This window comes from Lissotriton vulgaris, chromosome 3_1 (genome assembly GCF_964263255.1).
Source record: "Lissotriton vulgaris chromosome 3_1, aLisVul1.2, whole genome shotgun sequence".
In the NCBI taxonomy this organism is placed as follows: Eukaryota; Metazoa; Chordata; class Amphibia; order Caudata; family Salamandridae; genus Lissotriton; species Lissotriton vulgaris.
In genome coordinates, this window is record NC_141689.1 from 314,564,686 (window position 1) to 314,588,664 (window position 23,979).

A 23,979-nucleotide genomic window follows, 5' to 3' on the forward strand; every position below is an offset into this window, starting at 1 on the left:
TTCTGTGGTAGGTATCCATCGAGTAATCTGTCTTCTAACGGTGAAGTCTCGGGGGTGAGGAGCCCTTCTGCAGGTTTGTTACGAGTGCATGATGGACCAGCAGGTATCGGAAATACTCTGAGCCAGTTAAATCGTACTCCTGCCACAATGTATCAAACATAATTATGTCGCCTTTCACCCAGAGGTCTCAAATCAGAGAGATTTCGATGAGGTTCCATTTGTCAATTCTCTTCGAGGACCGCAGGTTGCCCAGTTGTTCTGAGTCCCACAAGGGATTTGCCAATGTGAGTTTCCAGTCCCATCCCAAGCTTTTATTTGCTGCATGCCAGACCTGGACAGCGTGTTTGGTCGGACCAGTTAAAGTGAATTTCCTAGGGTTCGGGTACAGGGCCCTGTTATAGTCCCCGCCAGGCAGCAGCCCTCTATCAATGGTATAACCTGGATCATCTGGCCTGCGATAGGTGCTGTGATTGATGGCAGTGAGGTGGGAAGACCAATTATACTTCTTGACGTCAGGGAGACTTATCCCGCCATCGTGACAATTTAAGACCAGTTTATTTAGAGCTAATCGAGGCCTCCCATCCCATAGCAATTCCCTTTGCAGGCCTTCCATTTCCCTGAATTATCTCGCAGGGACCGGATCTGGGGAGTTTTGCAGGGCATATAGGAAATGGGGCAAATACAGCATTTTAAATAGGGCTGCCCTGCCCAGCAGCGAGAGTGGGAGTCCCTTCCAACTGGCGATATCTTGCCTCAGTCTCAGCAAAGGTGGGAGCAGATTTCTCTCGAAATAGAGCTTAGAGTCCTCCGTGACAAAGATTCCAAGGTAGCGAAAGCCATCTCTGACCGTTTGTCTAGAGCAGCCCCTGGGTGTGGGTCACCGCTAAGAACATACATGAGGGACTTACTCCAGTTGATCGAGTAGCCAGAGTATCTACCAAAGGTTATGAAGATGTCTAGTACACATCTGAGTGATATTTTGGGGGAGGCTAGGTAGAGGAGAATATCATCTGCGTATAGCGAGATGCGGTCTTCCCAATCCGCCGACCACCGTAGCCCTCGTATCGCTGGGTCCCTTCGGTTCCATGCCACCAGTGGCTCTAGGGAAAGGGCAAAAAGCAGGGGTGACAGCGGACACCCCTGGTGGTACCACGACTCAGTTTGAAAGTGTCTTATAATTTATTGTTGACCACCACTTTTCCAAGGGGCCTTGAGTAGAGGAGTCTAACCCGTGCTGTGAAAACGGGCCCGAACCCCATTTTGGTGAGGACAGCGAGAAGGTACGGCCATTCGATGGTGTCAAATGCCATAAAGGCATCTAGGGAAACAATCACGGCTGCCTCTTGGATGGTGTCCATCCTACCCAGCACTCCATGTACTCTACGTAGATGTAGGTCCGTATTTCGGTGGGGCATAAAGCCCGATTGATCAGGGTGCACCAGATTACTAATCACTCGAGTCAATCGGTTAGCCAAAAGTTTGGCCAGTATTTTAGGTTCAGCATTAAGCAGGGAAATGGGTCGCTAGGAGGAACATTTGTTTCTAGGTTTACTCTCTTTATGGATCACTACCAATGCAGCGAGTCGTTGGTCTGGCGGGAGCGACCCCACCCTCCTACTCTATTCGAGCATGGCTCTTAGAAAGGATTAACTTTTGATGTCAAATCTGAGAGGCAAAGAGATATCCTTCTACTGGCTGAATAGGAAACCTGGGATCAAATCTGGCTTCCCCACTTGACCAAACTGTGTGATTCTGGGCAATTGTGTTATTTAACATTGCCTCCTTTTCCTTCATTATTAGATTTGAGAAGACCTGGAAATACATTAGTTCAGGATTTGCACTGTAGAAAATCTCTTGTGCTTGTTTTAATAAACTATAATTTTCTTACATGGATAATATTAGCCCAAGCAATCCATAGGATGTACATGAGGAATGATGTGCCTCTTGATTCCCTAATGGTTTTGTTGTAAGGTTGGGGTGGGGGTTTGTGGGGTGAGAATAAATCAGCGATGCAGCGCTCAATGTCATTCGTTTTATTTATTTACTCAACTCCGTTCAGCCACATTCCGGAGTTTACTATTCCCCACCCTGTCCCTTCCCCAGCCAGCCTCACCGCCCTGCAACTCTCCCTCGAGGAGCCGCCACTGAACACTTCTGCATGTTAATGAAATACTGCATTTGTTATCCTTTATTGTGTCGTTAATTTATGCCATTAAAATGTTAAAATTCAAATCAGATACCTCATTAGATTATCAAAATTAAACTCGGAACGTGGTCAAATTGTTAAATATGTTTTAGGAAAGTTTATTTTGTTAAAACTGCATTGAAGAATTGTACTGTTCCACTAGCTAATCACAAGTCCGAGGGTTTTAAATATGCATGCGCAATTTGCGAGCACCAAATAGGTACTCGCAAATTGCTCATGCAATTTCAAGGTTGCAAGGGGACAAAAAGGTCACCCTGATGCAACCTTGAAATTGGCATGTGATCACATATTGTACACACACATGCCCCAAGGGCATGTGTGTGCAACATGGCACCTTGAAAAATACACTTTTGTGCATTTTTCAGAGTTTTCGCAAATTACCATCAACTTGAAAGTGATGGTAATTTGCGATTCCAATTTGCTAAATCGCAATTCTGAAGTGCATCAGGCATTGCATTTAGTGAATCGCAATTTGCGATTCCCTAAATGCATTCGCAATTTAGGTAATCGCAAAAATTGCGATTCCCTAAATTGCAAAATTGCATTTGGGTTGATGCATCCCAAATGCAAAAATACTGATCGCAACGGAGCAGATTCTAAGAATCTGCCCCTGTGCGACCGGTATTTTCCAATGAGGCATGTGCCCCTTAGTCTTGTGAGAGCAGACGTGGCTGCTGTTCGAGGGATGGACAAACCTCCAGGTCTGCTTTGTTCCACCTGCATCAAACAGGCCGAGTCACAGTCTTGCCGATTTCCATTTTGTTTTGAGCGAGAGTGATTTTTATCAGGTAACATTGGGTAGAATGTTGCATGTGGTGTAAAAGTGCCGACGTGCTTAGAGATAAGGCAGATGCATTTATCTTGTGCAGAAGAGGAGAGGCGCTTTTGTTTTCTCGTTACCGATTTCAGTGGATACCACAGGACTGAAGTTGCTACAGTTTCTTCATGCTGAGCATTTTGATTGAGTTTTCAGGGACCTACGGGAGAGAGTTTTTTTCACTCCTGAAACACCCATAATTCTCTCCCGAGGGACTATTTTAATGAACCCTATTTTACTTTCATGCAGCTTTGCCAGTAAGAATATCGGCGGTCTGTCTGGCATAATGATTTTTTTTGCTAATCAAATTCTAACCTAATTTGGGCTTGAGGTGCTGTCAAAGGCGAATAACCTTCGTCAGAGGATGAACAGTGATGCGTCCAGTTTATCAATCTGGGAAGAAAAAATCTCGCAGCTGTATCATAGGGAAAGTATGCACTTGGCTTTTATCACATAGAATGAGGACCTAAACTAGGTCTCATAGATTGTTGCGTCTCTTCAGTAACAGTAAGGTCAGGCTGCTTTCTTTCGATTTTAATTCTTCAAATTGTCTAGAGATGGAGCCTTTAGTGTTAATCCACAGACCCAGGAATTGAAGCCATCAGTGGATTTGATTATACCATTATTTCTGCACCAGCCACCATTCCAGCTGACCCTCTGGCCCAGAGGTTTTCAAACTTTTGTCAGCTGAGCCCCCCCCCCCATCTAAACCTTTTTACATGTTGAGCCCCCCTCCCCCCACCACCACCATCTGACAAAAAATTCTGGAAGCTGGTGGTACTCTGCATCATTGATGGCCATTCCCTGATGCAGAGCCCATGTCATATAGGGCAAATAATAATAAATAAAGTAAGAGTGTTTATTAAACTGAACTTTTTGTAGTGCTTTTGCTTATTATAAAGTTTAAATGAAAAATCTCCAAGAAAAAATTAGCCCCAAAAAATTACATTGGTGCTTTATTTTTCACATAAAACACAAAATTTAGGATACATTAGTAAAAACACTCCCAAAACACATGTCAGTGGTGTGCTTGTTTTTCTCCACAGAGACAATCAATGTGTGGATGGATACTTGCTTCTGTCATCCTTAGGTTGTGCTCCACTTCCAGTCTTGAGCAGTACCCGGAAATGGGAGTGCTCACAAACTTTTGTAATATATTTTTGCTGTTTTACATAGCTCGAACATGACCCAAAGGTATTGGAGCGCCTACAGGAGCATCTTTTACATTACACAAGCACACATTTATTTTTTGTAAGCACAGGGAGATACAGTGATTTTCCCAGAATCACAGGATGTTGAGCAGACACCAAGAGTTGAACCTGGTTCCCCAGCTCCACAGTCTTCAGCTCTGGCTGTTGCGCCACATCCTTGCCTCTATACAAGATATCAGAAAAAGAGGTTCCACAAAACATGCTTTCTGACACAATTCAAAAAACTGTGATTATGTGGAGTATGGACAGGTGTTGCCGTGCCAGTAGGAGCCCAGCCACAGTTTTCCAAGTATGCCTAGGGGACATTTACATCATACACATGTGATATAAGCGATTCAAGAGGATATATACATATTTATTCTCTAGCAGCATCAAGAGCCAATTTGTTAGCATAGTTGGCTTTGAAAGAAGATCACCTTCTAAAGCTTCAGAAATAACTGCACAAGAAAGAAGTGAGGACAGATGGTAGGCATACTTCACAATATGTGTTATATTAGGCATGTGTACTCAGCTCTAGGGATTGGAACATGTTAAACAAGCACCCGCGACTTTAATCAAGGTCAAATTAATTTTTCGTAAGTCATTGGTAAATCAAGTGATTTTGCCCAGGATCATATGATGTTTAACCAATGCCAGAACTCGAACCTGGGTCCCTAGAAGCAAAGTCAGCACCTATGGCATTATCTCCAAATCCGCTGCTCATTTAAGCCTCCAACATTCCCACTAGTAGTGGGGCGAAGGGGAAACAAAGAAGATTTAAAAAAATAAAAGAAAAAGCTCTCACTCTTAACTGCCAGAGAATGGAATCTTCAGGAAAGATACAACCATTGGAAATTCCTTGCAGTAAAACGCAGTAGCTGCCAGGGTACAAACCAGGATAACCTTGAGGTGGAAGAATTCACAAGAGAGGCGAATGACAGCAACCAGATGTCAAATTCAACAACCATGAGGCAAAAGGCAACAGTGCTGTGTCATTAGCAAAGTTGAAGTATTTTTCAACTTCATGTATACAAAATGTATGGCACTCCCTGGCATCTCTCCTGCTGTCCTGTTCATTGGAGGAACGTCAGTGCTGATGTCAAAGCAGTGCTTTGCCACAGGAACTACATTCTGATTGGCGGTTCTTGATGACTACTCCAATCCGAGAGCCTTAACTCGAGGGGGGTGGGGGTAAGAAAAACAGGCAGCAAATATACTTCTGACATGGGAAGCAACCAGGGGTGCAACTAGACCCGAATTTCGGGGGGGGGGGGCTGAGACTCCTAGCCAGGGCTAGCCCTAACACTGGTTGCCCACGGTGCAACAGTCCTTTTGAGCCCTCTGCATTGTGTGGGTGACAGGAGTGCCCATGTGAGTGCACGGTAAATGATGCAACAGTGTGATAGTAGGGTGAGAGGAGTGGCTGCAGGGTTAGTGAGGCGACCATTTGGGTGCAGATGTAAGTGAAGAGTGGGACAAATGAATGTATGGTTAGTGATGGGCTTGTTCGAGTGAGATTGCAGAGTGAGCAGTGCGGGGGACTGGTGAGTTAAGTGTCACATGAGCAGGGTGAGTAGTGTGCTTGTGTGACTGCAGGCTGAGGTACAGGGTGAACAGCACAAGAGCATTGTGAGTGCAGAGTGAGCATTGTGAGTGCAGAGTGAGCACTGTGAGTGCAGAGTGAGCGGTGTGTTTATGTGACCGCAGGGTAAGGGGAGGGAGAACGATGTGAATTCATGGTCAGTGGCATAAGTGCAGTTGTGGAAAAGAAGGTCTGTTATCTAGTCATTCACTTCACCAGTTGTGCTATACCCTTCATGACTGACCTTCTCTCTCTGTATCACGAACACTCTGGAGCTCCACTTTTGACCTGCCACATTCCTGCACGGACACTCAAACCCTGTTCGTGCTTTGGCCTGCTACAAACTGACAAGCCCATGCTCAACCTGTCAGACAGGGAGTTTCTCAGATGTTTATCTTCCACACCCTGCACGCTACACCCTGCAGGCATCCATCAACAGGCCTTTCCCTGCTTGCTGTGTGATCATAACTCTCACCTGTGCACTGCAGGGGTCCAAACAACTAACATTTTTGGACTTATTTGTATAAACATGCTTTTCTCCTACACCCTGCAGGGGCCGCCTCACCGCTACCACCTGCGCTTATCAGATTGACCTCTGTGTACAATGTAATTATAATGTTTTGCCCCTGTCCTGCGAAAACCCACAAAGGCTACTCACCTGCTGATCCACCAGATTGATCATTGTTTACGAATGCAATAAAGTATTATTGGTACAACTCCCTTACATGCCTAGGGCAAGATAGAGGGTATATACGATGTAAAATAAGAACATTCTGCAGACTGCCTCCTCAGACAGCTATGGGTGTCTGTTGATGATGCTCTCTCCATCTCATGAGATTGTAATAAATATCCTTTCTCTCCGTTCTCCAGAATTGGAGGGTGAGCGTATGGTGTGAGTGCATGGTGATCAGTGTGAGTACATTGTGATACCTGTGAGGGCAGGGTGAGTGTGAAAGTGAAGGGCAAGCATGAGGAGTGAGCTGTCTAAATACAGTTTGCATTCCCAGACACAATTGAAGTTATACAGCATGTTATTGAGGGCTGACATAGGGTTTCAGATATAAGTTACACTATTGTTTTTATGGCAATATTCAGGGTCCAGGGAGCGAGGATGGAGGAAATAAATATTGTGCTCATCCTGCAACAAACTTCCAGGTTTTTGCTTAGGGTTGCAAGCTCATTATATTGATGTCCCAGGCAGTACAAAAAAAGCAGCCCCCTGAAGCCTATTTCAGCAGATATCCGTGCATACTTTGAACAGAAAGCATTTTTTATTGTGTTCTAGGGCTGCCTGAATGATCCATGATTGATAATTAAAAGGAACAAAGGTTGAAAAGTCACATTATAAATGAATACATACTATTACTACTATACTAGGCTCTTTAAAAAACAGATGGCTGGCATTTTTCTTTTGGTAACCCAACTTTAGATTCCTTGTAATGAAATGCATTTACACACTAAGGCAGTAAAAAGTAAAATCCAAATTTAGGAAATAGGCAGAGTGGGGGCCCAGGGGGTACTGGAACCAGAAAACAAACTGCCTCTGTAAGCAGTTTACAAAGGTATGTAAATATTGTAATTGCATTTATATAGCGCTTCCTACCCCTGGCGAGGCGTTGAATCGCTTTTTCGGTGAGTAGCACACTACTCCGGAACCCATAAAGGATTTGTGTTGAATTAGTATAGTGAAATATGAAAGTGGTTTAAGTGGTGGATAGGTTAGTCAATTATTTGGATTCAGAAGGATAGCTGAAGGATAGAAGAGTGGAAAAAAGGTTTGCATCTATATAGTGCGTGTTACCCCGATGGGATGGTAAAGCGCTTTTTTGGGGGGCGAGTAGCACGCTACCCGGGAAACCCATAAGGATTAGTGGTGAATTAGTATAGTGAAATATGAAAGTAATTTGAGTGGTGGATATATGTAACCCACCCCAAAAACTTTATCAAGTTTAGCAGTGCTCAACTTGGGTCAGGCAGGTCAATTAAAAAAGGTTTATAGCTTGCTACACATAGGAACATAAGTGAAATATGGACACGAATGTTCAGAGTTAATTTAAGGAAGCACCAAGCTCACCTCAGCTTTGAAGCTGGGTTAAGTTCATTCACTGAGGTAGTGCAGCCCAGGTAAAGCGCTAAACATGTAGTCCTGCCCCTTTACCTGCGACATCAAAATAGTAGTAAAGGTCAAACAAAAGCCTGAACAAAAAACAATACATAAAAAGAAAAAGAAGTTACAATATTTTCGGTTTTCTCTAAAGGAATTCCTCTTCTGTTAAGCCTACAATCATGCCTTTTATGACCGGAGCTTAGGAAGTTCAAATGTAACAGAAAAGTTTAAATGGTTCGCTATCAATAGGTCAGCTTTTAGGTTAGACTACCCCCAAGCATATTTAAAAAACACCTGAACAGTTTAGGAGTCATTAACCATTCTTGAAATTCCCTATCGAGGCAGCATAAAACAGGTCGCACTCGGGATGTGCATTTTGTGCTTCTTTCTTTTTCCTATTTACTATTTTCTGCTTTTGTGTGCCCTTTTGTCTTATTTGTACCCTTTTTGAGCTTTTTGGACTAGTTTGTGCTCTTTTGTGCTTGCTTTGACCTCATATTTGGCTCTTTGTGCTCCGTTTCCAAGATATACATGAGTTGCACATGGTCTTTGTTAGAACCGGCTGTCTCTAGTTGGCAGAGGTATACACTTCTGACAAATAGGGACACTCCTTTTCTAGTCAGGGCAAGGGGATCACACCCTTCGATAACCCCTGCTCACCCCCTTGGTAGCTTGGCAGAGCAGAACAGGCTTATCTCAGAGGCTGTGTGTTAAGCAATTATGACCACATACAGTAATACAGTGAATACACTACAAATGGACACGACACCGTAGTATTATAAAAATAAGTATTTTTATATAAGGCTTAGCACAAGACCAAAATAACGGCAAAACTGTACACAATCGGAATAAATACGTTCGGGAAGGAAAAAGGATAGTTCAAAGGTAGTTTCTTCTTTAACACAATAGTCTTTTATATCAAGCAAATCTTCTTCTTGGAAACACAGTTCTGTAGCAACAGGGTAACTCCCACGGGAGCTACACAACGTTGGGCAGAGATAATCCACAGGTTCGGCGTCGACCGCGAGGAGCGCTACATCGGGCCTGGAGTCACACGGACCCCCAACAACACAGTACCTTAGGAAAAGGACGCACACGATGATCAGCGGCGTCGAGCACTCCGGCGTCGCGTCTTCGGTGTCGATCAGGCCACAGCAGGCGTTGTCGATGATGCAGTTGCACAGAGTGAGCAGCGCTCACGGCGTCGAGGGGGGCACACGGTTGATGCGATCAGCAGCGGGGCAGACACGAGGTCCTCTGGAGTTAGAGCCGTACTCCTACTCACTGGCGTTGCTGCTGGCGTCGGTTGGGCCCAGCGTCCGATCGTCGTGGTTGCTGGTTCTTTCAGAGATGCTGGATTCACACTTCCAGCAGATAGCACTTTGTAACAGGTGAAGTCCTTTAGCCCTGTGACTTCAGCAGGAGACTGGCACTCTTCCAGTCCTTGGAGATTTTCTTAGCAAGCGTGAGAGTACACACACAGTTCCTCTCTCCTGGTTCCTTGGCAAAAATAAAGAAGCGCTGCAGGATTCCCCCAACAACAGCACACTGGCAGAAGGGGTAAGCAGTCCTTTAGATCAGCAGGCTTCTTGTCCTTGGTACAGGGTTCCTTGTCAGAAGTGATCTGATTTCTTAGTTCAGGGGTCCTCCTCTTATACCCCTTTTCGTCTTTGATCCCTTTGTCTATGCCGGGGGTTTCCCAACATCCTGGGTCTGTGGTGGGTGGAGCTAGGCAGTAGCACCTGGCCTATTCATTGAGCCGGGCCGGGTCCTCAGACGCCCCGCAGGAGGTGGAGCCAGCATTGACACTGGCAGGAGCAGAGCTATCGCCCTCCTGGCAGGAGGTGGGGCTAGGATCGTCCATGGCAGGTACAGAGCCATCAGTCGCTCGGCAGGAGGTGGAGCCAGCATTGTATCAGGCAAGGCAGGCTATCAACAACTACTCTCCCCCTACTCTCAACGTAATGTCCCACTCATCCCACACTGACTCATCCAGACCTCTTGGAGCCACCCAGCTCCTGTCACATACACGCAAGACCAGCAGAGACCAGATATGGTTAGACAAGAAAATAGACACTTTCTAAAAGTGCTATTTTCGAACCCAGAGTCCAAAAACCATCCACACCAACGGATGCGTAATTAAACCCCGAGTTCAGGGATACCAAACTCGACATTGCACCATGCTCCCCGAGCCAGCTAGGATTATAGCGTTAATAATCCCGGCGGCCCATTCTACCCAACGGAGAGCAGGCTACCTCGCAATAGTGAAGCCCTAAGATGGCGGCACTTCACTATCAGGACATGCCAACTTGGTCAGGCTTGTCCTACCTTACACTTACAATGCACCCTGCCCACGGGCCTACCATAGGGGTGACTAACATGAAGCTAAGGGAAGGTTGGAGGGGCTGGCAGGTAGGTATACCTGCGCAGCCGGCATGACAGCACGAGGCTGCACGTGGGTCTCGCAATGACCGACCCGTAGACATTCTTTTACGAGGCCGCTCCTGTGGGTGGCACAACACGTGCTGCAAGCCCACGAGCGGCATTTGTATTTACGAGCCCCGGCACTCCTGGTGCACTAGACTAGGGACTGACAGTAAACCAAATAAGCCAAACATGGATACAATAGATACATCATTTTAACAGAGGGAGCACTTGCGCTATGACACTGATCAGCAGTGACACGGCGCCCAAAGCATATACCAGCAAAACATCGTAAAACAGTAGAGGCAAACAGAAAAAATGGAGGAGAGACTCAAGCCAATGATGTCAGGTCTAACACGTGTCCCCTCCAGCTGAAATGTGGGGAGAACTACCCTTAACCTAGGGAGTCCTCATCACTAAGGCAGAAAAATCTGGACAGACCATCAGCATTGGCGTGATCTGTACCAGGGCGGTGTTCCACCGTAAAGTCCATCCCCTGTAGAGCAATGGACCACCTCAACAGTTTTGGATTCTCACCCCTCATTTGCATTAACCATCTGAGGGGCCTGTGGTCTGTCTGAACCCGGAAGTGAGTCCCAAACAGGTAGGGTCTTAGCTTCTTCAGCGCCCAGACCACAGCAAATGCTTCTCTCTCTATCGCACTCCACCTCGTTTCCCTGGGAAGTAACCTCCTACTGATGAAGGCTACAGGCAAGTCTCGGCCCTCTTCATTCACCTGAGCTAGAACAGCCCCCACGCCATGCTCTGAAGCGTCCGTCTGAACAATGAATTCTTTCGAAAAGTCGGGTGCTTGGAGTATAGGTGCTGTGCACATTGCAGTTTTCAGGGTGTCAAAGGCCGTTTGACAGGCATCAGTCCAGATCACGTTTCGTGGCTGCTTCCTGGAAGTCAGCGAAGTCAAGGGGTGCACAATGTTACCGTAATCCTTGACAAACCTCCTGTAATAACCCGTGAGTCCTAAGAAGGCTCTCACCTGTGTTTGGGTTTTGGGCGGTGCCCAAGCCAGGATGGTATCAATCTTGGGTTGCAGGGGGGCCACCTTACCGCTCCCTACTTGGTGCCCCAAGTACACCACAGAACCCTGCCCAATCTGGCACTTACTGGCCTTGATTGTGAGGCCTGCTCCGCGCAGGGCCAACAACACTTCCTGGAGGTGGCGCAAGTGTTCCTCCCAGCTGGCGCTGAACACTGCGATGTCGTCCAGGTAGGTGGCGCTGAATTCCTCCAGTCCAGCCAAGACCTGGTTGACCAACCTCTGGAAGGTGGCGGGGGCATTCTTCATCCCAAAGGGCATCACCCGGAACTGGTATAGCCCATCTGGTGTGGAGAATGCTGACCTCTCTTTTGCCCCATCAGTCAAGGCGATCTGCCAGTACCCAGACGTTAAGTCGAACGTACTAAGGTACCGGGAAGCCCCCAACCGATCGATGAGCTCATCAGCTCTGGGGATGGGGTGCGCGTCAGTCTTCGTGACTGAATTGAGCCCTCGGTAGTCCACGCAGAACCGGAGTTCTGGTGAAGCACCAGGCGCTGCAGCCTTCGGGACCAAGACCACTGGGCTGGCCCAAGGACTGCTAGAGGACTCAATCACCCCCAATGCGAACATTTTGGAGACCTCCTCCTTAATGTACGCTCGGACCTTGCCAGTCACCCTGTAAGCCTTGTGCTTCACAGGAGGGCTGTCTCCGGTGTCAACGTCATGGACACACCAATGCGTGACACCCGGAACCAAGGAAAACAGATCCGGGAATTGTCCCAACAGGTGGCGACAATCCTGTTTCTGCTCAAGGGTCAGTGTGTCAGAGAGGACCACACCATCCACTGACCCGTCTTGCTCCTTAGCATACAGGAGGTCAGGAAGAGGCTCACTCTCCTCCTCCGTTCCATCATCTGTCGCTAAGAGCATGCCCACTTCGGACCTTTCTAAGTGGGGCTTCAAACGGTTGACATGCAGGACACGCAAGGGGTTCCTGGGAGATTTCAAGTCCACCAAGTAGGTGACATCGCTCTTCTTCTCCACAACCTTAAACGGTCCCGTCCGCCTGTCCTTGAGCGCACAAGGTTCCACAGGGGACATGACCCACACTTCCTGACCAGGCTGAAGCTCTACCAGAGTGGCATTCCGGTCGTACCATCGCTTCATCTCCTCCTGGCTGGCCTCCAGATTTGCCTGAGCAAGTTCTCTGAAGCGCCGAGTCTGGTTCCGAAAGGCCAGCATGTAGCTGTATACATCCTGGGGAGGTTTCCTGGGAGATTGCTCCCAGCCTTCCTTGACCAGACTCAGAGGTCCTCTTACCGGGTGACCGTATAAGAGCTCAAAGGGACTGAACCCTAGAGCCTTCTGCGGCACCTCACGGTAAGCAAACAACAGGCATGGCAAGAGGACGTCCCATTTCCGCCTCATTGGTTCTTCAAGACCCATAATCATGCCTTTCAGGGTCCGGTTGAATCTCTCAACCAGCCCGTTTCCTTGAGGGTGGTAAGGAGTGGTGAACTTGTAGGTTACCCCACACTCCTTCCACAGAGACTTCATATAGTTCGAAATGAAGTTGGTGCCTCGGTCGGACACCACCTCTCTGGGGAACCCCATCCGGGAGAAAACACCCATCAGTGCCCGTCCCACCACGGGGGCCGTCACTGTCCTGAGAGGGATGGCTTCCGGGTACCTTGTGGCATGGTCCACCAAGACCAGGATGAACCTGTTGCCCAGGGCTGTCTTGGGGTCCAGGGGCCCAACAATGTCAATACCCACCCGGTCAAAGGGGGTGCTGACTACCGGAAAAGGTTGGAGGGGAGCCTTCTGCTTCCTTCCGCTTTTCCCACTTGCCTGGCAAGTGCGACAAGTCTTGCAATGGATGTCTACATCCCTACGCATCTGAGGCCAATAAAAATGGGTGACAAGCCTGTCATAGGTCTTGTCCTGCCCCAGATGTCCAGCTAACGGTACGTCATGAGCCAAACCCAGTAGGAAGGCTCTGAAGTGCTGGGGTACCACCAGCACACGGGCTGACCCAGGCTCAGCAGCCTTAGGCTCGCTATACAGGAGGTCGTTCTCCCAGTACACAAAATGTGACCCTGACTGATCACCTGAGGATTGGGCTGAGGCCTGCTGCCTCATGCCCACAAGAGAAGGGCACTCTTTCTGTTCCGCACAGAATTCCTCCCTGGAGGGACCACCATCCTGCTGCCAGTGGGTCAGCTCGGGCAGATCTCCCAGTTCGGCAATTTGTTCCCCGGTGGGCTCCAGGGCTTCCCCCTCAGGGTCTACCTCCTTCTGGACCACGGGAACAACGGGGGCCGGTTTCCCGCGCCTCCTGCCTCTTCTCTTCACAGCTGGGTCCTGGGCCGTACTTTCAGGCTCCGGGACCCCATCAACACCCTTACTCGCTGTCATGGATCGAGTGGTTGCACACACCCACTCTGGCACACCCAACATTTTCAAGTGCGCCGCTCTCTCCACCTTAGCCCAAGGGGAGTCTTCCAAATCATTGCCCAGGAGACAGTCGACAGGCATGGCGGGCCTGACAGCAACTTGAAGAGTACCTGAAACTCCCCCCCATTCAAAGGAAACCTGAGCCACCTCACACTCTTTCTGGGAGTTATCGGCAGCTATCACGGGGTAGAATGCGTGGGGAACCACCTGCTCTCTGGACACCAAGTGACACTTGACAGCTGTCACACTCGCTCCGGTGTCTCGGAGAGCTTCCACTCTATGGCCGTTAATGGTCACCCACTGCCTATATTTACTAGTGTTACTAGGCAGAGGGGGTGGAGGGACCATTTGCATGTCTCCTAGCGAGACCAGGGACATTTCTGCGGGACCCCTCCCACCATGGACAACCATCTCCTCCCCTCCCAAGGCTACACTTGCCAACTGACGAGGGGGTGCACGCGGCGGTGCATTCGAATCCTTCTTGGGACACTGGGGGTCATAAAACCGGTGTCCCACCTGCCCACAACCGTAGCAGGTTAGGGGGCCCCTATGAACAGGTTTACCCGTCGGGGCCCCTGACTTCTTCTCAGGGGGAGGCTGGGAACCCTTCCCTTGGTTCCCTTGGGGATTACTTTGGGGCCCTTTCTGAGACTCCTTCTGTTTACCCTTGTCCCCCCCACTCTTCTGCTGGGGACCCTGCCCACCTTTGGCTGAGTCTCCCACTGGACCCTTGTGGACCCTGGTACTGACCCAGCGGTCCGCCTCCTCAGCAAGTTTTCTAGGGTTAGATATCTTGCTATCAATCAGGTGCTGGCGCAGCTCTGGAAAACAGTTATTAGACAAGTGCTCCCACGCAAACAAATCATAGAGAGCTTCATAACTTTCCACTTTGCTGCCCTTTACCCAACCATCCATGGCTCTGCAAAAATAAGACACATATTCAACCCACGTCGTACCAGGCAACTTCTTACATTCTCTAAAAGCTTGTCTGTACTGCTCGGGGGTTAAACCATATCGCAACATTAAAGCATCTTTCATATGAGCATACGACATCCTATCCGCAACAGGCATGTCTAACAGGGTATCTCTTCCCTCATTCACAAAGCGACCCCACAACCCCGCTCCCCAATTCTTCTCAGGGACCTGGTGGGCCAACAATGCTAACTCATACGCTTTAAACCATTGACCAATATCCTCATTCTTATTGTAATCTTTGATCACATCTTTCGGGAAGTAAAACTTACTTTCTGCAGGCTCGGATGGAATGCTGCCACCAGAGGGATTCAACTCTAACTTTTTAGCTTGGATATCCAGTTCCCTCAACCTGGCTTCACGCTCCAAAGCTAACTTCTCTCATTCAAACTCCAACTTTTTGATCTCTAAATCAGCTTCCCTTCTACCTCTTGCATTTTCTAACTCCAACTGCCCATTTATCTTTAGCCTTGCCATCTCCATGTTGTAAGCTCGCTCTTTCGCCCTTTCTTCTCTTTCTTCAGGGGAAAGACCTTTAGAGGAAACACTGCTTCCGGGAGAGGGCACAGGTCCATTCACTGGCACCTCCTCATCCCCTTCCTCTGTGGGTACCACCACCACATCAGAGGGATTTCTGGACTCCCACCAGGCCTGCAATGCTTTATAAAAATCATCTTTTCTCGAGAGGCCGGTGGTAGGAACTTCAAACTGGTTGCAAAAGTGTTTCAGCTCATCTTTCTTGTATTTCTTTAGCTTACTCCTCTCGAACTCCTCCACAACAACGATAGCAGGGGCAGTGACTCCGTTGTCACTCATGGTTAAACTGGCAGTGTTCAGAAAATCAAGTTTCAGGAAAGCGGAGAACAAAAATAGGATCCTTCCAAATCAGATTGTGACTGCGTTATGGTCTGCTTTCACTACGTAGCGCACACTAATCACTGTACATGGGTCATAAATGCAAGGTCCAAATCCTCACCGCTGCATCCAATGTCAGAACCGGCTGTCTCTAGTTGGCAGAGGTATGCACTTCTGACAAATAGGGACACTCCTTTTCTAGTCAGGGCAAGGGGATCACACCCTTCGATAACCCCTGCTCACCCCCTTGGTAGCTTGGCAGAGCAGAACAGGCTTATCTCAGAGGCTGTGTGTTAAGCAATTATGACCACATACAGTAATACAGTGAATACACTACAAATGGACACGACACCGTAGTATTATAAAAATAAGTATTTTTATATAAGGCTTAGCACAAGACCAAAATAACGGCAAAACTGTACACAATCGGAATAAATACGTTCGGGAAGGAAAAAGGATAGTTCAAAGGTAGTTTCTTCTTTAACACAATAGTCTTTTATATCAAGCAAATCTTCTTCTTGGAAACACAGTTCTGTAGCAACAGGGTAACTCCCACGGGAGCTACACAACGCTGGGCAGAGATAATCCACAGGTTCGGCGTCGACCGCGAGGAGCGCTACGTCGGGCCTGGAGTCACACGGACCCCCAACAACACAGTACCTTAGGAAAAGGACGCACACGATGATCAGCGGCGTCGAGCACTCCGGCGTCGCGTCTTCGGTGTCGATCAGGCCACAGCAGGCGTTGTCGATGATGCAGTTGCACAGAGTGAGCAGCGCTCACGGCGTCGAGGGGGGCACACGGTTGATGCGATCAGCAGCGGGGCAGACACGAGGTCCTCTGGAGTTAGAGCCGTACTCCTACTCACTGGCGTTGCTGCTGGCGTCGGTTGGGCCCAGCGTCCGATCGTCGTGGTTGCTGGTTCTTTGAGAGATGCTGGATTCACACTTCCAGCAGATAGCACTTTGTAGCAGGTGAAGTCCTTTAGCCCTGTGACTTCAGCAGGAGACTGGCACTCTTCCAGTCCTTGGAGATTTTCTTAGCAAGCGTGAGAGTACACACACAGTTCCTCTCTCCTGGTTCCTTGGCAAAAATAAAGAAGCGCTGCAGGATTCCCCCAACAACAGCACACTGGCAGAAGGGGTAAGCAGTCCTTTAGATCAGCAGGCTTCTTGTCCTTGGTTACAGGGTTCCTTGTCAGAAGTGATCTGATTTCTTAGTTCAGGGGTCCTCCTCTTATACCCCTTTTCGTCTTTGATCCCTTTGTCTATGCCGGGGGTTTCCCAACATCCTGGGTCTGTGGTGGGTGGAGCTAGGCAGTAGCACCTGGCCTATTCATTGAGCCGGGCCGGGTCCTCAGACGCCCCGCAGGAGATGGAGCCAGCATTGACACTGGCAGGAGCAGAGCTATCGCCCTCCTGGCAGGAGGTGGGGCTAGGATCGTCCATGGCAGGTACAGAGCCATCAGTCGCTCGGCAGGAGGTGGAGCCAGCATTGTATCAGGCAAGGCAGGCTATCAACAACTACTCTCCCCCTACTCTCAACGTAATGTCCCACTCATCCCACACTGACTCATCCAGACCTCTTGGAGCCACCCAGCTCCTGTCACATACACGCAAGACCAGCAGAGACCAGATATGGTTAGACAAGAAAATAGACACTTTCTAAAAGTGCTATTTTCGAACCCAGAGTCCAAAAACCATCCACACCAACGGATGCGTAATTAAACCCTGAGTTCAGGGATACCAAACTCGACATTGCACCATGCTCCCCGAGCCAGCTAGGATTATAGCGTTAATAATCCCGGCGGCCCATTCTACCCAACGGAGAGCAGGCTACCTCGCAATAGTGAAGCCCTAAGATGGCGGCACTTCACTATCAGGACATGCCAACTTGGTCAGGCTTGTCCTACCTTACACTTACAATGCACCCTGCCCACGGGCCTACCATAGGGGTGACTAACATGAAGCTAAGGGAAGGTTGGAGGGGCTGGCAGGTAGGTATACCTGCGCAGCCGGCATGACAGCACGAGGCTGCACGTGGGTCTCGCAATGACCGACCCGTAGACATTCTTTTACGAGGCCGCTCCTGTGGGTGGCACAACACGTGCTGCAAGCCCACGAGCGGCATTTGTATTTACGAGCCCCGGCACTCCTGGTGCACTAGACTAGGGACTGACAGTAAACCAAATAAGCCAAACATGGATACAATAGATACATCATTTTAACAGAGGGAGCACTTGCGCTATGGCACTGATCAGCAGTGACACGGCGCCCAAAGCATATACCAGCAAAACATCGTAAAACAGTAGAGGCAAACAGAAAAAATGGAGGAGAGACTCAAGCCAATGATGTCAGGTCTAACAGTCTTTAAAGACCTGCGAAAAGCTCAGGCGTGCCGGAGATAAGACTCCAGACACTGCCCAGCAGAGTCCCGAGCAGCCCGAGCTGCAGCTGCTGCTTGGACTAAGACACACAAAGCCTAATTGGCCTGGAAGGAACAATGGAAGGTTAAGTGGTGGGGTGGAGTGCGTGCCCCCCAGGGGGGCGTGTCCCACAGTTTGAAGACCTGTGCTCTAGCCAATGTGTAGCGCATTAGAGGTTTTATGATTTATAGTTAGGTCTTTGCAGCAGAAAAGGATCCCCCTGATGTAATGTATGTTGCATGCCTGTTCCACTTTGGTCAAATGCATGACAGTGATGTTTGCATAAACTAGGATTTAGAGGGTCATTCCTCAGAGTTTAGGGGGCCATGCTCTGTTATTGTGAAGGTTGCATACCATGTCAGTTATGTTGAAATTAAAAAGTAGAGGGGCGAGGATGCAGCCCTGCTGTAAGTCTCTAAATGTTACTTGTTAAACAAGAACTATCACCAATTTTAATGTAGACAAATAGGCCTATGTATCTGTAGGAGGACCTCAATGGCTCTCAATAAAGTGCTGTGGATGGCCTATCCTACCAGTCTGTGCTATAGTTTGTTGCCATTTATCTCGAAAGATGTTCAAAATTCTATAAAACACTCAAATCAGCGTGGTGATGAGGATGCCAGTTGCTTTTAACTAGCACTAGGAGTGCCACGATGTTAAAGAGAGTGCCATACCTCTGAAGCCTTTTTTGACACCCCAGGATGAGTTTTGAACCGTCCACCCAATGTTTTAGGTTCTTTAGTAGGAGACTGGTTTATTGCTTAACTTCTGTTAATGATATACACTTTTTGGAATTTTGAATGGAAGCTGTCATATTTGTACATGTGTATTGCAAGATGTCTTTAAAAAGTAAGACTATTCTAAAGAGAAGTGGTGCAGGACACATTCCACGAACATGAAATCAGTACCGACACAGCCAAGTCCATGTAAATTCAGATGTAGATGGACTGCAGTTCTACATTTATCAGCTATGGGTATAGACTGTGGCACTGCCATGACTAATCAAGTGAAGGAAACAGAGCAGAACCACTAATATAGATATACTACTACAATTTATTTTGTATTGCAAAGCTGTACGCTTGTTTAACTTTATCAGGGACAAGCTCAGAAAATGACAGTATTACATACTCACCTTGTGGCAATGTGTGTACAAATTCTGGGGTCCAATTGACCTCAGCCAGGAGAAAGTCCTATGATAATGTTAAATTTCTCAGAATATTACCTGTATTATGTGCTGTATAATACCCTCTGACCTCAGCCAGGAGAAAGTCATATGATAATGTTAAATTGTCCCAGGTTATTACCTGTATAATGTGCTGTATATCACCCTCGATTTGTATCTCTAAATTATACAATCTACCTGGAGGCCTGACGTGCCGATCTGTGGTTTCAATTGTTGTGAGAAGTTGGCCTGATATGTAGTGTTTCCAATTCTGGAACCACTTGGTATCAGTCCAAACAAACCCCAAAGATGTCAGGTTGTAAGTCAACCTTGTTAGACAAGCTATCCTAGTGGTAGCATGGACTAAGCAGCCTTAAAGGCTTAACTTAAGTGGTCGTGTTAAGCGAGCTGTTTTACCACATACAATCCTGTAATCAAATGAAAGGACACCACACAAGTATATATTATAAAAATATATGTATTTATTTCTAAATTACTCCCCAGTACTCTTTATGAGGAAAGGGGCACAAGCGTTAAATCAAAAGCACAGTAAAACATATAAAGTTGCACAATTATGGATGAGGGCGGGTGGCCACTCAGACGATATACTAAAAAAGTGGTATAAGGAACACTTATCGAACAGTGGTTAGGCCTAGGGCCTAGAGATTCGCTGGGAGCAGTCAGGACTAGCAATGCTGAAGTCGGGAGTAGCCCACAGGAGACGGGTGCAGCACGGAAAGTGCGGCGCGCACCAATGCAATGTCAATGGTGCGTAAAAGTTAGATAAAGTGAATTAAAAGATACTTCCGCTGAACCTAGAGGAACAAAACTTTAGACACAGACCCTAGAGGTGTGTACCAGTGTATGTACACCGGCGTTGCAATGTTACCTCACCCACAGGCCGTGGGTGCACAGGGTCGAAGTGGCGTCGGGTCTTGACACGCAGGTTCTTGGTGCTTGGAGCTGTTGCAGCTGCAGGCGATGTGAAGCAGAAGTGTCCGGTGCGATCCAAGGGTGGATCGAAGTAGAAAAGTACCTGAAAGCAGAGGGGACAGAGTCTGGGTCACTCAGCAGTGACCAGGGTGGAACCAGGACGGAACCAGGCAATGTCGGGCGCAATCAGGTGGTTGTCGATAGGCTTCTCTCCGCTGTCACGTGGGCTCTGGGGCATCTGCGACGTCCAGGAGCGGGTCACGATCTGTCCCACGTAGGCTCTCACCGTCAGCACCGTCGGCTTCAAGATTGCAGCAAACAGCACTTGGCAAAAGCAATCCACGCGGAACCGGGAGATTGCTTATCACTCAAACCAGGAGGGTCAGAGTGGGGGCTCCTTTTCACAGGAGCTGGTGCAGATCTGGAGCAACCAGAAAAGCAAGTCGTATTTCAAGTTTCGTCGGCACAGGGGCCACAAGCCAGCTGGCAAGTGACCGGGCCAACGCGTCGAGCCCACACAAGCAGAAGGGTCCCACGCAGCACTCGTCGAGTGTGGAGGAGTGAGCTTTGGTGCAAGTGGAGCTCGGGGCTGGGGCTTCTCAAACCCCGGTGTACAGCTTCGAGGGTCACTCGTGGGCTGCACGGTCAGCGTCTCGTGGCCTTTTCAAGATGGCGTGCCCCACGCTTCCGGTCGCCTCCACTGGTCTCAGCTCTGCAGGGACTGTGGATCGGGCAGGTAGAAGGCAGGCAAGCTTGATCTCGTTGATCTCTGTCGCTCGAGTTCCGGCGGGAACTGCAACAAAGCAAGGGTCGAGGGCTGGATGGTGCCTGTTTGCACAGGGTGGTCACTCCTTGACCACAAGGGAGATTCTTCAGTCTTCTAACGTCGTGTAGAAAGTCAAAGGGTCCAGAATTCGTTTCTTATGTTTCTTCAGGATGATCTGAGTTGCATTGGCACTGCTCCCCCTCTTATTCGAATCTGGGGGGTTGGACATCCTGCTAGGTCCCCTCCTATGGGTGGGACCCAGGAAGGGGGTGGTTACACCCCTCTCCTTTGATCCTGGCCGCGCTGGGACAGGGGCTGGGAGGCCCCAGAACCGGTTTGGCCGGATTATGCAAGGGGCAGCCTTGTGCTCCCCAGGCAGTGTCTGGTTTCTTTGAAACCTCCCTACTCCAATCCACTATCTCCTGTCTGGGGTGGTTTGACACCGCCCTGTGACAGGAAACTCTTTGTCCAGGCCTCCTCTGCCGAGTTTCGGTCAGCAGCAGGAGGCCAGACCCGTGTCTGTGGCAGGGGCATCCATTTTGTGGATCTGAGGCTCATTTTAAATCAACCGCGTTTCAGTAAAGTAACATGTCTTCTCCCTCTAGAAGGGTGGAATGCTACCCCCGTCGCCAGAACTGGCGAGGGGGTAGTATTCCAATTCGTATGACACCTTACACGACATGTTTTGATAAAGCCAAACCAAAGTTGCTATATAACCGCGAGGATTATAAGGCGCTTAAGAGTATATGGTATGGCATTATCCCGGATCAGCTTAGGGAGTTGTTCCCGACAGCTGCAGACAGGCTCAGCTCATGCCAGAGCTCCATCTCACATAAAACCACGCACTCTGCCTCCAGGATTGATGAGGCCTTCCATAGGAGTGGCTTACAGGCTATATATGTGTCCAGATATAGGTTTAGATATAGGTATACTATATCTAAGCAAGGGGTGATTACACCCACTTGCCCCAGCTGAGTGATCAGCCAGTTGTGTCAATTTAAGAACCAGCCAGGGGTGGCAAAAGCTATGCTTCAGCCCCTGGTAGGCCTTGGTGGCACCTATGCCCTGAGCACCTATAGTGCATGGTACAGGGGCTGACAAGGAGTCCATTTCCAATTGTGGTATGTACCTATAGCACATGTATTATAAATTTAGAGAGAGAACAGCAGGCTGGGGGTCTGATTAGCAGGCCCACAGCCTCAGTAAGTCGAAAACCAGTGAAGCAAAAAGCAAAAATTGGGGTGACCATAGGATAGCAGACCCTACTCTCCTACAATTGTGATATATTTATCAGTTGCTCCTGCCTCCAGAAACTCCTGGAGATTATACACATTATAGTGATCTCTGCTGCGCTATCAAAGAGAATCACGACCTCCTGCTCAGGAGGTGAGTTCTTATTGTTAGTCGCATATTTTGTGATTAAAGATGCAACTTTCTTTTTCTAAAATACGGATTTAAACTCTGGGCGTTATATTTCCTTCTTTATCTTTACGTCAGATGAGCTTTGTGACTCAATTTCTAGTTTCTCCTACTCCTCCTGTCTGCAATCAGAATGCCCTCCTCTCTCATATTGTTTATCCGATAAGGTCCTGCTGAGAAGGAGAAGGAAGACAATCGAATACTGACACCTATCAGGTGGTTTCAATTGTGTGCAATCACACAAATTATTAATGTCTGTCGGAGGGCTCCAGTTGCGGAGATCCTACTCGAGACCTAGCTTTTTCTTTAGATTTTGGTTTATCCCATCGATTGTTAGCTTGGCAGTATACTTATCTGAACCAGGTTTGCCAATATGTGGTTTATTTGGTCTGCCTCCAGATTATCGCATCCTATAGAGGCGTAAACCCCAGCAATAATTAGAGGTAGCTTACGTTCCTGGTTAACTAATGCAACTTGTGCGAGTCGTTGGCATATAGCCAATGATGCTGCTTCACCTTTAATGTTGGCTAGAATCATTGAGGAGACCACCGGAAAATGTCTCATTTATTTCATCCCCAAATCCAGGGCAGAAGCTGCCCCGTGTTCATTTTGCATTTGTTTCAACTCCTTCGGCAAGACTGCCACAGACGGAGTTCCATGTGTTATGGTCCAGACTGCGGCAAAGACTGTGCCCCAAGTGATGCAGTCACTTATTTGGGGAACCATACATAGGGGTAAGCACATAGGGGCATATCAGCAAGGAACGGCGATGAATAACACAAAGCGTGCCTTGAAGGTTTGAAGACCCATTTGTTTCCTGCGGTATTACTTGATCTTGTGCTAGGCGCCTGGTGTCGCTGTTTTTCTTTTTTAGCTGGTACCTCAGCGCAGGGACACACTGGTCTCAGTGTAACCAGGCGCTTTACAAATGAAATTATTATTATTATTATTATTATTATTATTATTTATTAGCGCTTTGTTATTCATCACCGTCTATCTCTTGAATTTATCGCCGTGGTAGAGCGTTATCACAACAAAACGTTGCTCCAGGGCGATAAAAATTCCAGAGATAACATTTTATAAAAAAAATTTCCAGAGATAGTGGGGGAAATCGCCGTTTTGCAGGTAACATCGCTGGTTTTCCAGCAATGTTCCCTGCAAAAGGGCGATAACCTTCCTGATACGACCCTCTGGTCGTAGCAGCATAATCCACCCCCTATGCTAGGGATGGGTAAGTCAGGATTTTAGCAGACGTTAGTTTTTGAAGAAAACAGCAGTTTTCTCCACATCAGCGATATTTGCAAGGCTGTACTACTCAGTGACGCTCACTTTGCATCTCATCAGAGATGCAAAGGGAGGCGTCGGGGAAAAAGGGTGCTAACATGCAATTACGCATGTTAGCACCCTCTTGTAAATAGGGCGATAGTTTTATCTCTGCTTTTTTTGCTTTTAAGCCCAAAAAAGCAGAGAAAAAGCCCTTGTTAATTTAGTAAAATAAATACAGAGAAGCATGTTACAATGAAGAGTATTTGAAACTTTTTGGGTATTGCCTGAGCCAATTGATTTTTGCTTAAAAGAGTATGATTTTTCCAGAGATGAGTACCTAGAGGAAGAGTTAGCTTAAGTATCTCTTCAACCTACTATGGGTGGTTATCTATCAAGAGGCA